This window comes from Ixodes scapularis, unplaced genomic scaffold, assembly GCF_016920785.2.
Source record: "Ixodes scapularis isolate PalLabHiFi unplaced genomic scaffold, ASM1692078v2 PGA_scaffold3__209_contigs__length_174095766, whole genome shotgun sequence".
Classification (NCBI taxonomy): domain Eukaryota; kingdom Metazoa; phylum Arthropoda; class Arachnida; order Ixodida; family Ixodidae; genus Ixodes; species Ixodes scapularis.
This window is the reverse complement of record NW_024609868.1, coordinates 105172075-105181120: the sequence shown is the minus strand read 5'-3', so window position 1 is coordinate 105181120 and position 9046 is coordinate 105172075. Positions and strand designations below refer to the sequence as shown.

The following is a 9046-nucleotide window of genomic DNA, read 5'->3' as shown; positions in this document are numbered from 1 at the left end:
AATAAAACTAAGAAAATTTTAAAAAAAGTTTAAAAACGTTTTTAGAAAATAAATTACAATTAAAAAATTAAACTTAAAAAAGTTCTCTTAACTTTTTAAATTTTATTTATTTTTAGTTGTCATTTATTTATTATTTATTCATTAATGTTTATTGGCTATTTCGTTCCTGGTGTTTAAAAATGTAAAATAAGGAGGAGAAGATGACGATATGAGGAAGAAGAAATATATCACTGAGTTGTTAATCAGCGCTGCGACTCTGTTTCCTTCTTGTGCGTCTGTGAGTGTGACTGTATCCGCGCTGTTCCATCCAAGCATGAATTACCAACTAGCCCAAGCATCCACATTATCAAGCCATCATCAAACTCGACGCTATTTCTGTTTCTGTCCCGGCTAGGCTTAGCTTGCTTGAGTCTCTCGGATGGGTGATTGCGCCACCTAGATATTGAATGTTGCCAATGGAACAGAATTTCGAAATATTGCGCACATACAAAACTATTAATAATTTTAGTGCGTCCTGGTTTTATTAAAGAATTGTTTGATCAAAAACTATAGTTAAAAGATGTCCTAAACTTACGCAGCTACATGTAATAATTTGTATGTGAAATTTAGTTGAGCAGTCACCGTGAACTGTGTATACTACCGCCATTTCATTCATTTATTTTTTTAAAAACGCCATCAAATTGAGGACGTATATATATTACCTGTAACTTTGTATCCTTCGTCCTCAATAAATCCTCGGAAGGACGTTTCTAGGATGATCCAGCGACTGACGTTCTCAGGAGGTCCTGAGGACGTCTTGAAAACCGTGAAGACGTTTGTACCTTTCGAGGACGTCCTGAGGATGTCGGGTGTTGTCTGGGAAGTTAAACATCACTCACTGATGAAGAAAAATACGCTAACTAAAGCAATTACAGTTTTAAAATGTTAATTAAGACACATACTATTCGGTACGACCGAAATAACCAAAGTGTTCCATGTTATTTTCCGGCGAAGAGACAAAATGCGCGCGCGCGTTTTCCCATAGGAATGCACAGGAGCACTGCAAAAGTAGACTGGATGATGTCTGCTTCAATTTGCGTCACGGAAGTCGCATAGTTGAACCTCTAGCGTAAATTATAATAACTCTAAGATGTAAATGCAGTACAGCTTCCAGCAGCATCAAGATCATTGAAAAAAAAAAAAAAAATATATGCACGAGAGATGCTGGAGACATTAACTATCGGAGAAAATGAGGAAACATGCGTCAGCTAGGGACGCTAGGGAGCCTTCATACACAGGCGCTACGTCTAGCGTCAGCGTGCCTGCAATCAATCTTACCACAAAAGAAAAGCAGTATTTGTGGTGTGTCCCGTTCCTATGAAGCTCACCACAAATGAGAAACGGTATTTGTGGTGTATCACTTTCTGCGGAAGTGTGGACTTTTCAAACTGGGATTGTATGTGGAATGGATGTGGCTTTTATTTTATTTCATTTCATTTCATTTCATTTCATAGTTGGTTTGTATGGCATTTAATAAGGCTCGCAGGCTGAGGAGGAAAGAAGAAGCACAAAAGTCCGGCGCAAATTCTATGTCTCTTTCTTCTATCTCTGATTTTTACGTTTTTCGTCTCCCAAGTTCAAGCTGGCCCTATCCTAGTGCTAATGATTCTGATCAAATTCAAAACCTCATTATTGTAATTGTTGCCGAAGTTAGACGTGGTGAACGGACCCCGGCGCATGAAGTTTATCCGTTTATCCCTTCTCGTTGCGAAAAGTTTCGGTTTGTGCGCCGAAACAAACCGGGACTGTAATTCTTTGTAGAAGTATATTGTGAAGGAACAAGTAGTACCCCGTAGTTTTAATTACGACGAGCTCTTTAAAAAGAACAATTGTGAATATCGATCGGCTAGACAACCGACGCAGTTCTCTTTTAAAAATAGATTGTCTAAACTAGCCAGACATCTGGCTAGAGGTCTAGCCACCCTGTCAAATTGCTCGACTCGGCTTGGCTTCTACTCATTGGCCGGCCGATCCAAGCATATATCCGACTTCACTCCCGTTTCTCGTTTCTACCGAAATGGGAGGTTCAATTCAGCCCTAGAGTAGCCTCTTTAAATACCACCCTTCGAAACATGGCACGGCCAGTCAAACCTCTAGGTGTATTTAGCTACCACAACTGCAATAAACCTTTCTAGCGGAGACTACAGCCGCCATCTTCGCCGCCGTGGTGTCTCGGCCGTCCTTCTTGGCCCCCAGCTCCGTGCGTGAGGTCGTGCTAGCGACATGTAGGCCTATTACACGGCTTCCAGATTCAGCTACAGCTGTTTCCAGTAAGTGCGGAAGCTATTTTACCATTTCCCGATGCATCGCGTGATTATGACCTGTCAGTTGTTGCGCAGCTAGTTGCAGATGCCTTGCATCGCCTACGCTCGGTTCACTCCTGTGCGTGCTTCGCGTGTCGATGCTATAATTTTGCTCTTCGCGATTGAAAGGAACGCGCTTTAGGTTGTCCGGTGTGCGCTCCCCGAATGCCGCGGCTGATCAGAAACGAATGCATGCGACTGATTGTTTGAGCACGTAGCTTTCCAGAAGCTAGGTTCCATCTTACAACACGCATGCTCTGCAGGGAAACGGCACTTGCAGGATGCTTCGCGTAGTACCACCACCATCCCGTCAGATACGGATCGCGGTGTTTCGGGTTCCTGTTAAACGTGAGCGATAAGTCTCGCATATGTACGAAAATGTGAGAGGCGGGAGGATAAAAAAAGCAAAACGATCGGATATTTCTGGCGACCATTGTTCGGAATACCGCATAGCTGTGTCAGTGTCCTAGCTCATATATTGCTATCTCGTCCCGCAATTCTGCTCTTACCTATGCGCTTTTGTCTTTCGCAATGTGCGATATTGAAGGTGTCTTTTTTTTTTTTTTTTTTATCGTGCATAGCTTATCCGCCCCCATTTTCTACCTACCGTGATATTTATTTGGTGTACGTGTTCTAAGAACTCGATCCATTCAGTGGCAGAACGCAAATATTGAGAGACGCGGTATTGTGCCGTTTAAATAGTGCAAACATGCGCCTGACTGTCGTTTAATATGGCTCTGTTACGGGAAATATAACTTTTTTGTAGTCATTTATCACTATGTTGCGAACAGTTTCACTCCTTTGTAGTCATTTTGTACTACTCTAAGTTTCAGTATTACTATGTTGCAAACGGTATAACACCTTTCTAGTCGTTTAGTATTACTATGTTTCAAACAGAGAGCACCTATGTAATTGTTTGGTATTTACTATGTTGCAAACAGTACATAACTTCTTTGTAGTTGTTTACATTACTCCGTTGCAAACAGTACAACAGCTTTGTAGTTGTTTAGTATTATGCTCTTGTAAACAGCAACTCCTTTGTAATCAAAGCAGTCTAAGAGAATCCAAATAGAATCCACCTACCATAATATACAATATTATCTGTTTTATATTATTTAAATGAAGACAGCAGATGGTCATTATATATTCTCCGTGATTTGGGTAATCACTGAGAATATGTATTGACCATCTGCTGTCTTCATTTAAATGATGTTTTCATGTTGACACTGATAATATTGCGTATTACGGTTGATGGATTCTATTTTCAAATAATGCTGGAACAGCTGGTGTATACCATGACCTAATCTGATCTCTCTGGTGCGCCATCTGGAAGTATACAACGATGACGTGTAGGTCTTTTTTGTTCTTCTCACAGAGGGAACATCTGTTTTAGTTTGCCGTCCATTTCCCTTGAAGTCATATTTGTGTCTCACCCGGCATATTTATGACAATCGAGATCACTTTTTGTTTGCTTCGTATGGCACAACAGCTATGTCAAATGCACAACATTTAGGAAGTTTTTTTAAGGACTTCTTAGATGTTGAGGTTTTTATTAATTTTAACCATTGCATTGAAAAAACTATAAAAATGGGTAGCGCCTTAAATTAAATTAATTAATTAAATAAGCAGTAGCTTTAGTATCACACTTCAAGAAACAAAAATTAAGCCACACAAAGAGGCCCTAACCAGTGAACATAACAGGTTGGATTGGAGGAGTCTGCTTTCGAATTGCTCCCTTCTCCAGCTTTAATAATACTGATTAGACAAGGTATATGCCTCAGTTTACATTGTTCAGAATAATAAATCTATAATTTCATTAGATTTTTTTTCCTTTGATGCATCATACTCATAATTGAAAAAATACCTATGTTACTAAGTTCGACAGAATGACTCTTAGTGCAATGATTGCATTAAATTTGATGGAGTATGACACTTGCAGATAACGCTGCTGTGTTGTATGCAATTTAATGTATAAGATGTGCATGAGGGTGACACACTGATTTAAAATAAGCATTTTTAGACCACCTGAGACTTGGTGTAAGAAACACGACGGACTTCTCAAATACAGCTAACCACTTTATTCAGTTCTCCCTCCTTTTATACAACCTGAACCCAAAATTGTCACCATAAAAAACACTCCAAACAAAGGCACCAAGGGGACACGTCTTGACTTCGCAACCACAATAATCTTAAAAAAAAAAAAAAATTACGAACCACTTTGAACTTACAGCTACACACACATCAAAACTTCGGCCGAAGGGAACAATTCTTTGACCTCGCAGCCACTCTTATCTTTACAAAAAACGAAGAAGCGAATCACCGGAACCGACTGCAGTTCAAACCCATCAACCTGTTACATCTTTTTTTTTTCTTCTACGTACGCATACAAACGGAACAAGATCAAGACAAAGGAGGTACCTCTGGTCAAAAACACAAGGCCTGTTCAATTCATACTCACAGAAAAGCTTTCGCCCTATCGCTAAGAAGCATAGACGCTTGGCTTATGCAATTGCCGATCGACCTAATTTTTACTGTCTCTTTTGCAATCCTTTTGACGTCATTGACATCTTTGCATACTACCGTTGTACCGGACCACTCGACTGAGCAGTATCTGCATTCTTGTACATATTTCGCAATTTCGGAATTAGTCGATTTTATCTTCACGTTTCTTTTGTGCTCTGTCAGACGATCGTTCAAGCATCTTAAGGTCTGCCCTATATACTTAAAACTGCAAGTCATCGGTATGTCATAAACGACACCAGTTTCACAAGGCACAGACTTTTCCCTGTGGCCTTAAAATTAACCTAATTTAAAACTGTTATATGACTTATGCATCTGACACAATCTTTTCACTGAATGCTTACTAGGCGTTTCACTTTCAGTATGCCTCTATTTGTGGATGATGTTACAAAGTGTATTTTTAGCCTCGGTTTTTCAATATACAGATATTTTTGTTTGTTTTTGCGACTAAATTTTTGTCCATCATTCTTTTTTTCTTTTATTTTTTCTAACTGGGCATTGTATTTGATATACAGGGTGTTTCTTTAAATGCAGGCCACATCATTCCTGCGAGAAGTTGGTATTAATCTGAAAAAATGTTAATATCTAGGGCTGGCATTTTAACCCAATTAATAAGCGTTTTAACCCAATTAGTTGCCCCCTTTTAATTGAATAATTAATCATTAATAAGCCTCTTTCATTTCTATGAGTTTGACAAGCGTCTTGAATCAACACTTAATACGAAGAAAGCAAAACACAAGCAGGGGACAGAGACAGGCATGTAGAAGAGACTGACATGCATGATATTTTTAAGAAGTCAAAATCACTTTTTTTTAAATAAATATTCAATAATTGGCATTATATAGGATTTTATATATCAACCTCAATGTATAGTTGAGAACAGTTCGAAGATACTCACGTTCGCAGATTATTACTTCAGCTTCGTAAGGCAAAAAGGTTTGTTGATATTCCACGGCATGAGCGATCGATCTCCTTTGGTTGTTCACAAGAGTATATCTGCTGCGCTAAGCGAACACTAGCACGGCATTGAAGTCACCGGCATTTGTAACCGTTTACACTTGTCTGGAGCTGCAAATCTCGCCTCTACAGTTTACTTTAGGTTAAAATTTGGACTCGCCCACGTCTGCGGGGTAAAAGCGTTTATTTTTTACTTTCTTTCGGTTTGTCAAAATGTTACCAATGAACTGTTTAAGAAAATTAATCGCAATTAAAGCATTCATTGATTATTTGGTAGGCTGATCAATCAATTGGCCAGTCCTATTTATTTCATAATAATCTTTGCCAAAGGGCACCTTTGGGAAAATAATTAACAATCAATATAATTCGTCTATAAATTACTTTCGAGTACTTCACTTTTAAATTTGGGAATCTATAGGTACGGTTTCAATTCGAAACTTGCTGAGGATCATCGAAAACCACTAAATCAACTTTTTCTAGAAATATAGAAGGCACATCAGCATTTGACAGCATTCTGATGAAACGCTGAATTTGGACATGTTTCTAAAGGGGAAGGGCAATGTGTGAGCGCACCGTTGGTGCACATGGGGGATGATGAGGTCCTTTTTATCAGGGAGAATGGCAGGCATGTGTGAGGGTGATGACGTGGTAGAAATCTTGTCGGTTGGGTTGTAAATTTTTTGTGTCTTTATCGGTTCTTTTCTATGCTCTGTGTTTATTTTTTTGGTTTGCCTGAAAATTAAACTTTAGTTGACAGTCAGCGCTTTGTCCGTGCACTTCTTTCACTTGTCCTTTGTTCAATTTTTTTGCGTTGTTTTCACATTTGACGGTGTTTCTAGGTTTCGGTTTTTTTATCGGAGGACGTCTTTGCACCGGCAGCAGGGGCATAGCAACCGGGGGTTGCTGCGCCACTGCTGCCGGCGGGAGTGAAGGGTGGGAGGTACGAAAGACATGAGGGCCTGGGTGCCGGATGGCCTAGCTGCGCCGCTGACCAACAGTCCTGCCCTCTGTGGCCGAGGCCTGCAACGAGCTAGTGCCACACTTGTTTCTTTCCTATGAAGCCTATGAAACAATAGCTGCATGCTTCGACCATGGGGGCAGGACCACTGGTGCAAAGGTGCACTCTGATAAAAAACTGAAACCTACAAACACGTCCAAATTGAGTGTTTTTTAGGACCACAGTAAAATGCTTTATGTGCCTTCTAGATTTCTAGAATCAGTTGATTCAGTGTTTTTTTTTATGATCCTCTGCAAGTTTCTATGTGAAACCATACTTATAAATTCACTAATTAAAAAGCTAATTACTGAAAAGTAATTCATGGACTAATTATACCAATGTCAGTCATTTTTTTAAATGGGTCCTTTGGCAAAGATCATTACGACATTAACCTTTTTTCAGTGCTATGCATATTCCTAGCGGTAGCAATTTGGCGCACGTTTCAAGAAACACCCTGTACCGTAAAATACCAGGGGAGCACTCACCCCACTTTCACTGAAAACTTGGTTAATCTAGACATATGCTCTTGTCTGGTCAAATCAGGCACTTAACATATAATTCACACAATTCCCAAGTTTGGGAAATTTTAATAGTGGGTGCTTGAACAAAGTAAGAGCTTCCACGGTATTTCACGGTATATTTAATATATATTTATGATATATACTGTAAACGACTTTTTTTCGCGGGCTCAATATTTGGCGGTTTAGGTCAAAGCTGAAGTTTTGGAATAATTCGTGGGTTCTAATTTTCGCAATGCGGCGGGATCTGAATATAGAATCCAATGTGTTTACATATTACCAAAATGGTTCGTGGGACCTATTTTTCGCGAATTGTAGGCGATTCGCATAATTTGTGAAAATTAGGTTTTCGCAAAAATTAAGTTGTTTACAGTACAGTTGAACCTCGATTTAGCGAAACCCGATTTTACAAATTTCCCAATTTAACGAACAAATTCGGATTCCCCGCGCAGCCTATGCGCGAGGTCTCTCTTCCTCGATTTTACGAAGGTCCCAATTTAACGAAGTGATTAGTGGGTCCCGGTGACTTCGTTAAATCGAGGTTCAACTGTACTTGAGGAGTATGTATATTCAAGGAGCAGGAATTTCTCGAAGAAATTTTTCAAAAGTGTCTTATTTAGAAACAATGCTTTTTAAGATGCTATCCTCTAAAGTAATGTTTCTCGTGTATGTCGACACGCAGGGGAATATGACCTCTTAGGTCGATATTTCCGATTTGCAGCTCGAGACAGTGTCTCAGTTAAGAATTTGCACGTGTGGTCAGTTATCAGATGGGATGGAATTGACATGAACATTTTTTGAGGATTATGCTAGATTAGGATCACGGTTAATCACTTTGAGGATTCATGTTTGAGCCTCTTAGTTAAAGTACTTCAGTTGTCCAAACATTAATAAGGACATGGCAACAAGAACACTTATCTACAAAGAGCCATCTCTCAAAGGGCCTTTTTCGGTTAGCTGTTGACTTCAGACACGTTTTGTCAGAAACTCATGCCTGCCTTTGTCGGAAATATCAGACGCATGCCCTCCTTGTTATGATACTACCTGGTCCACGAAAGCCTTGTCAGTTTCCGTCAGTGGGCCAATACCACAAAAAACAGGGCATTCGCCCGTTCTATAATATGTGCCCACTCCTTAATTTTGTAAAATTCGGAAAATACACGAAGGGCACATCTTTACATATGGTTGACCTAAGGGGGGCCATATCCCAGTTTTACCCGATCATCTCCAAGTTTGCAGTGGGCGTTTGCTTAGGATATTACGGTAATGTTGCACATCGGGACGAACACAATATGAATCGATTTGAAATTTCGGTAGCTTCCTGGCGTGGTTGCCATAATAATGTGGTAGCTCAGACTATTTTGTCGTGCCAGTTTTTCTTCTTTTAAAATTTTTGTTGAATTTCTTTCTGGGTGTCTTTGTAGAAAGCAGGCAGAGGCAAAAAAAACAATAAAAAAAAAACAGTCGCCCATTTGCCTTATTAGCGTGCCAAGGGCAATGATAACAAGGAACACAATGCATTAGTGTGGAGAAACTCTGTGAACATGTGGAGACTGGATGGCACGAAGTGGCCCTGCATGGCACAAAGTAACCGCGTGAGTGCTCTATGGATGTCTTAGTTGTGGATGCCATCTTTTGCTGTTGCAGTGTAAATGCTGCCTTTTCAGAGCCTGTTGGAGTAAGGCTTTATTCTCCTTACAAGTAAACACCAG

General features: G+C 39.8%; 1 protein-coding gene across 1 annotated transcript in view; it reads left to right on the top strand.

The window, feature by feature from the left end:
- The first annotated feature begins 1985 nt into the window (after positions 1-1985).
- LOC115325373 (WD repeat and FYVE domain-containing protein 3) overlaps positions 1986-9046 on the top strand; it is a 193923-nt gene continuing 186862 nt past the window's right edge. The window contains exon 1 of the mRNA XM_029986093.3: positions 1986-2309. The gene's annotated coding sequence lies outside the window, so the exon portion shown is untranslated. The remainder of the gene's footprint in view (positions 2310-9046) is intronic.